Source organism: Ovis canadensis, chromosome 8 (genome assembly GCF_042477335.2).
Source record: "Ovis canadensis isolate MfBH-ARS-UI-01 breed Bighorn chromosome 8, ARS-UI_OviCan_v2, whole genome shotgun sequence".
NCBI classification, from domain to species: Eukaryota; Metazoa; Chordata; class Mammalia; order Artiodactyla; family Bovidae; genus Ovis; species Ovis canadensis.
Genome location: NC_091252.1, coordinates 100,014,393 through 100,025,440, shown reverse-complemented (window position 1 = coordinate 100,025,440; position 11,048 = coordinate 100,014,393).

The following is an 11,048-nucleotide window of genomic DNA, read 5'->3' as shown; positions in this document are numbered from 1 at the left end:
CAGGGAGCCCCACCCACCTGCTGCTGAAAGGCTGCCAGTGCTCGACCCCCTTGTACCCACCACAGCTGCCACAGTCCAGCCGACTTATTTATGCCATTTAGGCTTTCTATTCTCCATCCTGGAGTATGTGCTTCTTAAGGGCAGGGGTTTTTATCCGCTTGGTTCACTCATGTATCCCAAGTTTCTAGAATAATACCTGGCGGGTGGCGGACACCCAGGTAGTGTTTGTCGATGGAGCACATGAGTGATTTCCTAGTGTGGTGCAAGAGCTGGTGGTCAGCCGCCCCCAGACCCCTAGGCCAGAGTGGCCGGGTTTCCTTCTTGGCCTGACTGAGGCCATCTGGGGAGAGACGGGAGTGCTTTTCCATTTGCGCGTCTCCTCTGGGGCATCCACACACATGAGCGCCCTGAGCGCATTCCTTCATTTGGTTTTTAAAACGGTCTTATTTTACCTAAATGTAGAATGTAAATCATTCCAGAAAAAATCTGAACTAAAAAATATGGAAAGACTTCTTTCCCCTTCTCAATATGCAGAAAATACTTACAGAATACTATACTTTAGTCTTATCAAAGAAAAATAAACCCTGACTTTAGACCCAGGCATGGATAGCCCTGCTAATGACTAGCCAGCATGTAGTCTAATTTTATTTACGCTTTGCTGTGATGAGATGTGAAATTCTGGGGTTTGCGCCTTTTGCTTAATACATGTCTTTTCAAACAAAAACAAGCAAACAAAGCAGATACTTAAATCATAGCGTTTCAAAAGCATATAAAAAGAGTTGCTTATTTTCAGAATAGCAAATTCATATTAAAAATATAGCTATAGTGTTAGGGCAGACAGAAGTACAGAAAACCGTTGATTTTTCTAATATCAAATTCTCTTAATATCGTCACCTCTCTTCTTATCACCACGATGACTTGCTCTAAAAACTCAAGCTTGACAGTTTTTCTCAGTTTTCCCAGAAGAAAAGGCCCTGGCTGCGGTGAAGGGTATGGACTGTGGGCACCTGGATGGAGAATATGCCAAGGCTCAGGGGGGAGGCTGAGAGGTGAGGGAATAAGGAAGAGACAGAATGGAACCACACGTCCCCGAGCTTTGAGAACTGGGCTGGGGAGAAGCCCATAAAACACACGAAAAGTCCCCTGATTGGCCTTGGAGGCTGCTGTGACAGTGTTCAGAGCGGCTGCACTTTTCTGCGGCAGATGCTTTGAGGCCTGGTGGCTTCTGTCCTTTCGTGACAAGATCACTGGTTTTCTTTGGGCTGGGAAGGCCTTCAAGGATCATCAGTTATGCTAAAAGCTCGTTTGCTAAAAACACGGTTCAGCCTGAGTTGCCTCATTTTATGACCCTAAGAAAAATAGTAGGTCCCAGTTGTGGGGCGCTGGCCCTGTGCCAGACATGCATTTTCTCTCTGAATCCTCACAGTTAATCCTCATAGTTACGTCTAAAATGATTTGAAAGAGCTGCCAGGGTGTGGCAGATCCAGGCTTCAAAATCAGGCTCTTCTGACTCCAGAGACCAGTTTCTTTCTTTTCCTTTTTTCTTAGTAGGATTCCTGTCTATTGCGTGTGTATGACATGCCAGGCACCACGTGAGACATTTCACACACATAGCCCTCCATAATTCTCACTGTAACATTAGGACATGAATACTATTACTGTTCCCACTTTGACGACGGAAAATGAAGCTCAGAGCAGTTCTGTATTTTGTTCAGAGACACACACTTGGAAGGAGCTGTAAGCAGTTTGAACTTGGCCAGTTTGTCTCTCCAACAAAGACACGAGTCTGCCCAGCTCAGATTCTTCTTCCCCACTAGATCTTTATAAAAGGTGAGCATACACACGGATGCAAAGAACACTTTAAATGTAAAATCAGAGATTTTACAGGCCACATTCTTTTACTATAGTCAAAAAATTTAAAAAAACGATAATAATGTGGCTGAAAACATTCTTTGCTACTTGGAAATTGACAAGCACACTTCTGTGTAACCCGTCTATCAAAGAGGACGTTAAAACTGAAGTTAGAAATCTAGAAACATGTGAAAGGGGGAATATTTTATTTTGAAGACCATGGGATCCCTGAAAGCACAACTCAGGGAAAATGCATGGAAGGAAATGACTTCAACATGAGAGAAGAAAGCCTGAAAATAAAGGAGCTGAGTCCACATCACAAAAAAACTAGAGGAGACAATAAGTGCAAGTGCAAAGAGGTAATCCAGGACAGCTGGAACTAATAGCATGTAAAATAAGAGAAACTACAGTATTGAAACTGGTTCTTTGAAACAGGAAGTGACTGAAGAGGCTTGAGTTGTGGGTGGGATCTCGGGATCTCTGGGGGGTCCTCTTGCTGCCACATTATAGCAACCCCTACTGTTTGAGGACCTGAGTATTAGCCGTTGTCTTTCAAACTTGAGAAAGAAGCTATTCAGTTCGTTGGTCTAGTGAAGCCAAACCTGCTATGGTATGGAAAGAAAACAATGAAAAACGTTTAACTGCTCTGCGTTTCTTGTTTTGGAATAGTGTGCTTCAAAGTAGGTTCGGCTTTTGTAAAATGATTTCCATGTAAATGCACTCTGGGGGAATCTGCCCACAGTATGGGGTCTTGAGTTATGTTCACCTGTAAGGGTGTGCGTCCTAGCCCCTTCCTTCATCTCCTTCATCTACTGATAGAGTTATTTTCATCAGAGCTGTGCTGTGCCTGGTGACTGCTTATTCAACAGATAGACCATGAGTTTTAGACCCTCTTTAAATTCTTTGCCACTCAGAGCTCATGTACTGCCACTGATTTTGGCTTTTTAGAGGCAGGATTTTGGATTTTTCTATTATTACAGACCCTTCCATCTGTATTTTGCGATTGTGAATCGGCACTTTTACTTTCCCATTAAGATTTGCCCTACCAAGCAGACCTCACAGACCGTGCCCTTCTGGCCTGTGCCAGCAACACCATCACAGCGCCAAGAAACTGTGATGGCAATTCTTCTGCCTTTTAACGTTTTAAAGTGAAATGTGATTTTCTAAGCCAAGTGAGAGATTTGAAAAGTTAGACCCCCCCCACTAATTATAGCTTCTTCAGAGTTATCCTGTGCTCAGTAACTGTGTTCTAGATAAATCCACCCAGAAATGACAGTTCTGGGACACGCTAAGTGTGTTTAGTTCCAAGTTTAGCCGCCTTGATCAGGGTCAGCCCACCGCTCCTACCTTATTTTAATCCTCTGTAAGGGGAACGGGAAAGGAAGCTCTTGCATCCAGCACAGACTGGAGACTCCAGTGGTCACAGTGGATGGCTGGAGTTTTGTTAAAAGGCTTTGGTCAAGTTAAAAGCCCTTGCTTTGGACAGTGACCCAGGAGAGATAGATGGGCAATGGATACCTTTATGCAATTAATGATTTTCTGATAAGCTTTGTGGAAATCTTCTTTTTTGTAATTTGAATCAGGTTCTAAATGCAGGATTCAAATGGATATTCTAGGGAATTCTCTGGCAGTCAAGTAGTTAGGACAGTTTTACTGCCCAGGGCAAGATCTGATTCCGAGTCAGGGAATTCTGATTCCAAAAGCTGAGGTCTGACCAAAAACAGACAAACAAACAGATCAATAAAGGGATATTTTAAATTAGATTACAGATCCAACCCTAACCCTAACCCTAACCCTAGACCTAACCCTAACCTCCTTGCATTGATCTCCTGAAAACTTATTTACCCTGAACTTCTTTAAATCAGAGTTCAAAACATGAAATCAGACTTCACCTGTATTTTATGGTTACTTAAGAAATAAGATTTGACTGAAAACAAATGGATAGATTTTCATAGCATGTATACTTAAAAACCCAGCTGTGGAAAATTGGGCTATTTCATGCTTAAGCTTGCTTTTATATCAGAGGAGCATATTAACTGAGCCCTCTTTAAAATGATCTAACTATAATAAACACAAAAATTTGGAAATACCGAATGCAGACATCCTGCTTTGGAGAATAAAGCACACATTATATATCTAAAAGGGAAATCAAAGGCCCTAATTTGCCTTCTGTAGCTGCCTTTCATCAGGTCTATAATCCACGTGCAAAATCTACAAAATGGGCCTAATTCCTAGCCCATAAAAGTCACCTCGGAGAGCTGTTATGAGCAGTGATGGGAGTAAATTAACTGAGTGTTTGAGAGCAGCCATAATAACACATTCATGGAGAGACACAGGAAATAGTCGGCATGAAGGGCACAGAGCCAGCAATCTGCTCTCTCCTCCTGGCCTGACTTGGCTCTCAGGGGCTGTGTGAATGGTGCGCGCTCAGTCCTCAAGTTCAGGGGGCACCAGTAGCTGTTGCCAACCTATGCTCTTCAGTGGTTACGTGTCCTCTGTGGTCACTCCAGGGTATCAGGCTCATTGGATCCTGAAAACATAACACTACCAAATCTACCAGTCTCGGGAAAAGAGGGTTAGGAAAATTTAATTAAAATAGTTTAAAAAGATCAGAAGAGTGTTTCACTATATCTCCTCATGGGCTGATATTCAGAAAAACAGAGAGACCCTGGGAATTTATAAGCAAAGAGCATTTACTTTTTATTTTTATCTTTGATTGCCGTGGGTCTTCGTTGCTGTGCAAGGGCTTTCTCTAGTTGCAGGAGGCTCCTCACCGTGGTGGCTTCTCTTGTTGCAGAACCTAGGCTCTAGGCGAGTGGGCTTTGGAAGCTGCAGCCCACGGGGTCTAGAGTACCGGTTCAGTAGTTGTGGCGTACAGGCTTTCTTGCTTCAGGGCATGTGGGATCTTCCTGGACAGGGAATGGAACCCATGTCCCCTGCATTGGCAGGTTGGATTCTTATCCACTGTGCCACCAGGGGAGTCCTCATTTACTATTTGTTCTCCAAAAAACAGTGATCTTCTTCTTCAGGGTGATTTAATAGTGATGCATTGAAAACCTATGAAATCCATCTGTTCACCAGAGTAGGGTAATGTGAAAGTGACAGGTCTTCTTTGGTTGGGCTCCAAAACCACTGCCGATGCTGACTGCAGCCATGAAATTAAAAGACGCTTGCTTCTTGGAAGGAAAGCTGTGACAAGCCTAAACAGCATATTAAAAAGCAGAGACATCACTTTGCCAACAAAGGTCCATATAGTCAGAGCTATGGTTTTTCTGGTAGTCATGCACGTTGGACCATAAAGAAGGCTGAGCACGGAAGGATTGATGCTTTCGAACTGTGGTATTGGGGAAGACTCTTGGAGGGTCCCTTGGACAGCAAGGAGATCCAACTAGTTAAGCCTAAAGGAAATCAACTCTGAATATTTGTTGGAAGGACTGATGCTGAAGCTGAAGCTCCAATACTCTGGCCACCTGATGTGAAGAGCCCACTCATTCGAAAAGACCCTGATGCTGAGATTGAGGGCAGGAGGGGAGGAAGGTGGCAGAGGATGAGGAAGTCGGATGGCATCACTGACTCTATGGACGTGAGTTTGAGCAAGCTCCGGGAGATGGTGAAGGACAGGGAAGCCTGGCTGCCCCAGTCCATGGGGTCGCAAAGAGTTGGACATGAGTTAGTGACTTAACAACAGTGTGAAAGGCGGGCCATGGGCGTAGTGTCCATCTGTTAAGACTCCAGCAGTTAGCAAGAAGGTAGAGGAATATGGTCAACAGAGAGCCCGGGAAGGTCTCCTTCATCCAAGGTGACCCTACCCCAATTCAACGAGCGGGGCCCCACCGCACTGTAACTTCTCAGTTTGTTTTACATTTATCCCCATTCTTGTTCCTCACCTAAAGCGTGTGCTGGAGATTTGGGGCATTCTAAGAGCCCAGGGCTTGTATGTCCTCTCTACCAGTTCTGACCTCGACAGCTTCCCCAGAAATATCGCCACTGCTTCTAGTTAACTCCAGAACCGAGGTATAAGGCTCCCACAGGGAACACACAGGTTTACATCAAGGTGACTGTATCTCGACTTACTTGCCATTATGTAAAATTATCAGATAAAAGTCACAGTCATTTTAAACTTGGCTTTAATGTTCAATTCCACTTTTTCAAACCAAGTAGGAGAATTTTTCAGAATGCACATTAACGTTTCTAAACTTTCGTTGTCAATGAGTTGACTCTGAGTTAATGATGTTCTGTTATTTTTCTCAGTGCCCCTGTGGTAAGTGGTAAGTGCCCCTTTATGCTGTGTATGGGAAAACAGCAGCTGAGTGGTCACTGCGGTATAACTGCCTTGAAGCCACCCTGTGTTTTCTGTATTTCACTCAAATGCATTTCCTGGTGATTCAGGTTAAGGCGTGTACTGGACGCCATATACGTCCACCTCTACTCCGTCTTCGGATTAAGAGGCCCATGTTGGGACCAGAGGCCCACCCTCCGTCCCTTTGGAAGGAGAAGACAGCAGAGTCGACACAGAGAGTGCCCAGGGCATGCTCGTCCGAAGCTCTCCATGGCTGAGGCCCCATGAGCCTCCCAGTGCAGCAGGGCAGTGTCCTGGCCCCCTGCCGGGTGGCACGACTGCAACAGACGTGCCCTTCTTCCCCGTCAATGACAGGTGCACTGTCCTGGACTTTCTTGGGGACAGCTGGGCCTCTAGAAAGGACCAGTGTGATGTGGAAAGCAAAGCCAGCAGGTTACTTACGGCCACTTAGCCTTGGTGTGGTCTTCTGCAAAGACGGCGTCTGCCTGGTTGGCCAGAGTCATGTCCCTCAGCCAGAAGCTCTCAGGGCACAGCAAGCTGAAGAAAAGAACACTGGGTATTTATTATGGGAAATTCCAGCTAGGAACATACGTGGCTTTTTGGTCTCTTTTTTCAGCGAGGCTTGATAGGCTGCATAGTTGGGTTTGGTTAGTGATAGAAGTGATGATGGGTTATCTGAATGGGGCATGTGTTCTTACGTAGGATTACTTGAACACCAGTAGGCAGAGTGTGGGGCTTCCCTGGTAGCTCAGCTGGTAAAAAATCCTCCTGCAACGCAGGAGCTCCTGGTTGGATTCCCGGGTTGGGGAGATCCCCTGGAGAAGGGAATGGCAACCCACCCCAGTGCTTCTGCATGGAGAATCCCATGGACAGACGAGCCTGGTGGGCTACAGTCCATGGGGTCTCAAAGAATTGGACACGACTGAGCAACCGCATAGCACACAGGCAGAGTGTGGAATACTGCACCAGGGGCTCAAGACCCCTGGGTGGAGATTTCTGGAAACATTCTGTGAAAATCTCTGCCAGAGTAGACTCCTAGAGGGAGGAGGAGAAGGGAATTTTCACATATACCAAACGTGCGTGCTAAGTCGTTTCAGTCATGTCCAGCTCTTTGCAACCCCATGAGCTGTAGCCTGCCAGGCTCCTCTGTCCATGGGATTCTCCAGACTAGAATACTGGAGTGGGTTGCCATTTCCTTCTCCAGGGGATCTTTCCAACCCAGGGACTGAACCTGCGTCTCTTGCAGCTCCTGCACGGTGCATGGATTCTTTACCCCTGGCCACCGGGGAAGCCCTTCACACGCACCAGCAGATGGCAGAAATCTAACCGGACACCGAGGATCCGCAAAGGGGCAGGTTTGAACTTGGGGCCTCCAGGCTCTGGCTCATAGTATTTTCCTTTCCTCTGCCTGAAACAAAGGACGTCCTGCCAAAGAGCTCTTCAGGGAGGAACGGCCGCTGCACCGGTGCTCTTGCTGATGATGTGAATTAGTGCAGACGATGAAGCAAAGTCATTAAGCCCTGCACCTCAACCACACAGGGTGAAGTGTCCAGAGGCTTCGGGAGATACACTGTCTCAGCTTTCTCTTCCTTCAAGCACAGGTCTCTGGCTCCCCGTCAGGTCACACAGACAACTGTGGCTGAAGAAACAAGGCTGCTTACTTTCTGGCTTCTGTGAGTCCTTTTTGTGTGTGTGATAAGGGTCCTTTCAAAAGATTTAATATGCGAAGTCAGTGGCTCAGACGGTAAAGCGTCTGCCTACCATGTGAGAGACCTGGGTTCGATCCCTGGGGTCGGAAAGATCCTCTGGAGAAGGGAACGGAAACCCACTCCAGTGCTCTTGCCTGGAAAATCCCATGGACAGAGGAGCCTGGTGGGCTCCACTTCACGGGGTTGCAAAGAGTCGGACACGACTGAGTGACTTCCCTTCACTTCAGTGATAGTCCACAACGTGCAGCTTTTCCAGACCCGAGATGGCGCATGTGTGAGGAGGGCTGCCATCGTCTGGAAAAGGGCCGTCTGTATCGTGAGACCCAGACCCGGAAACAACCCTGCGTGTGTCTGATGTGCGCAGTGCCCTCGGCGCTGCACCAGCCTTTCTCTCCGTCTCCTTTTCCCTTCGGCTGCTCTTCTGCGAGGAGCTCAGGAGAACGCAGTCTTGGCCAGACATGGCCCGAGCTGCTGGCCGGCGGGAACGGCCCCGGCCTCCGCTGCCTGCCCTTAGAGGCCCGCCAGCCCGGCCCCGGATCCGCACACCGGAGCCCTAGGCCGGGAGCCACAGGTTTTTGTGTTCTGCTGGGTTTTTGTTTTGAGATGAACAGAAAGGAATACATTCTCTGGATTAAAGGAGCCATTTTGATTCTTATTTTTGAGACAAATCTCGGAATCAACAATTTTACTTTTTCTCATAACTGCACCGTGTCCCCTCATATAAAGGTCAAGTCTCATTGCAAAATGTGTCTATTAAAATAAAGTTTGCAAGGAAAGGATTCCCAAGCCACAGATGATGACCTGCCTATTTCAAATGACCTTAACAACACAGTCATTTGTGTGGACCCAAGCTGCGCCTCCCTGGGGGCCCACTTATTAGGAATTGTGACAACCGTTTATGAAACTCTCTGCTTGTTAGTATGTAAGGTGGTCATAGGGTCAGGACATTTAGGCCATTCCCTGGCTTGTCTCATTTCAGAGAAGGCCATGGCACCCCACTCCAGTACTCTTGCCTGGAAAATCCCACGGACGGAGGAGCCTGGTAGGCTGGAGTCCATGGGGTCGCACAGAGTTGGACACGACTGAGTGACTTCACTTTCACTTTTCACCGTCATGCATTGGAGAAGGGAATGGCAACCCACTCCAGTGTTTTTGCCTGGAGAATCCCAGGGACGGCGGAGCCTGGTGGGCTGCCGTCTATGAGGTGGCACAGAGTCGGACACGACTGAAGTGACTCAGCAGCAGCAGCTTGTCTTATTTATCCCCAGGCCCTCCACGGTCACTTTCTACTTAAATGCTTTAAATTGACTTTGGCTCTCTTTGAGAATTGTTTCTTTTGTTTAGGTCTTTTATTTATATAATTATATAAAAATGTATATTATTCTCTTATTCAGTTTTCCATTTGACTCTCAAAGGAAACTGATACATGTGACCTCTGAAAGCTGATTGAAAATGTTGATCGTTTAAACTAGATCTCAGGGCTGTATTTTAATCTGGGTGCTTTTGAGAAGTGAAGACTGCCTCAGCATTCTGTGAATTTCAGTGGGTTTCTGAAGTGACTCAATATTTTCAAAATGGCAGTATCTTCAAAATGTAGTTAAGCTCATTGGATTATCACAGAAACTTAGTATTGATTGTTTAGCCTCAGCAGGCCTCTTAACACCAGTCTCCTAGGGGCTAGATGAAAGCAGTGAAAGTGTTAGTCGCTTCAGTCATGTCCAGCTCTTTGCAACCCCATGGACTGTAGCCCACCAGGCACCTCTGTCCATGGAATTCTCCAGGCAAGAATACTGGAGTGGGTTGGCATTCCCTGACCCAGGGATTGAACCCAGGTCTCTTCAGTTGCAGGCAGATGCTTTACTGTCTGAGCCACCAGGGAAGCCCCAGGGGCTAGATACTCACAGCCATTAAGCAGAGCTTATTTTCATGAGGAATTAATGTTTTGCTTTTGATTAATGAAAATTTCTACTTGGATCTTATTATTCAGCAAGGAATATGCTGAATCCCCCTTTCAGAAGGTATGGATGGATACTTAAGGAGATTTATTTGGAATATGAATGGTTTAACAATTGGCTGGTTCTCAAAAACATTCCCTAATGGAAAATTAAGCACCATTTTGGCATTGTTTTAGTGAAGAATAACAACTGGTTTTTAGTTGTTTTATAACACAAAGCAATACTAAAATGTAGTTTGTTTTATAGTTAATTTATTTGAGTTCATAAAATAATTTAATCAAAACTGCAATTTTAGGGGTATTAGGGCTGAAGGAGTTGGTTTTATCAACTCCAGTCTATTTTCAAGGGTGTCCCATTCAGTGTAATGACTTTATAACAAAATTGTTCTTATTGAAATTGTAATGCCCTCTTAAGAAATAGGCCTGACTATAATAATACTGTAAGAATGCATGCTTCTCTTTAGTCAAGATTTGTTAACATCAGTGCTAACAGAAGTTTGTAAGCAGGTGGCATGAGCTGACAGGTAGGGGAGCAAACACTGAGTGCCTCTAGTGTGCTGGCCTCTGCTAAAGATTATAAGTAGTAAGAGAAGCATGACTTCAGATATCAGACTGTTTAAAGTAAAATTGTCAATGCAAATTTTATGTGCGTTAAAATTTTGAAGAGGTTTAGTGTAACACATTCATATACACAGAAAAAATACATCAGTTCCAGGAGACAACAAAGCTATGATGGATTGGAGATGAGAAACATGAAAGGAGGCTTTGAGAAAGAAATGCTTAAAACTCTAGTGAGAGATTTGGTGGGCTTGGGAAGGCATGAATTAGTGCCTGGCAGCTGGACTCCAGTTTTAATATGCCAGACAAGGAATAAAGTATCTTCTTAGAGTGCAGAGAGCTTGTGTGATATGATACATGTTGATAATTTAGTAGCAATTAAATGGAAAAGTCTGACATATAAACCCACATATTTCTACTACATTTGGGAGCAATAGACACTTGCTTATAAATTAGTTTGCTCAAATAACTGTATTTTAAATGTCACAAAAATTAAAATCAAGATAAAAAGTCCTTTTATAGACTATCTGTATAAATAGACAAGTTTGATATTTAATCAACCTGTCTTATATCTTTATAAAGAAAGGTTACTAGCATTTAAAAAGAAAACAGATTATTCAAGAATTAGCACTGTAAATTTTTATAGCTGTAAGCACTAATATTAAAAGTTGTAAAA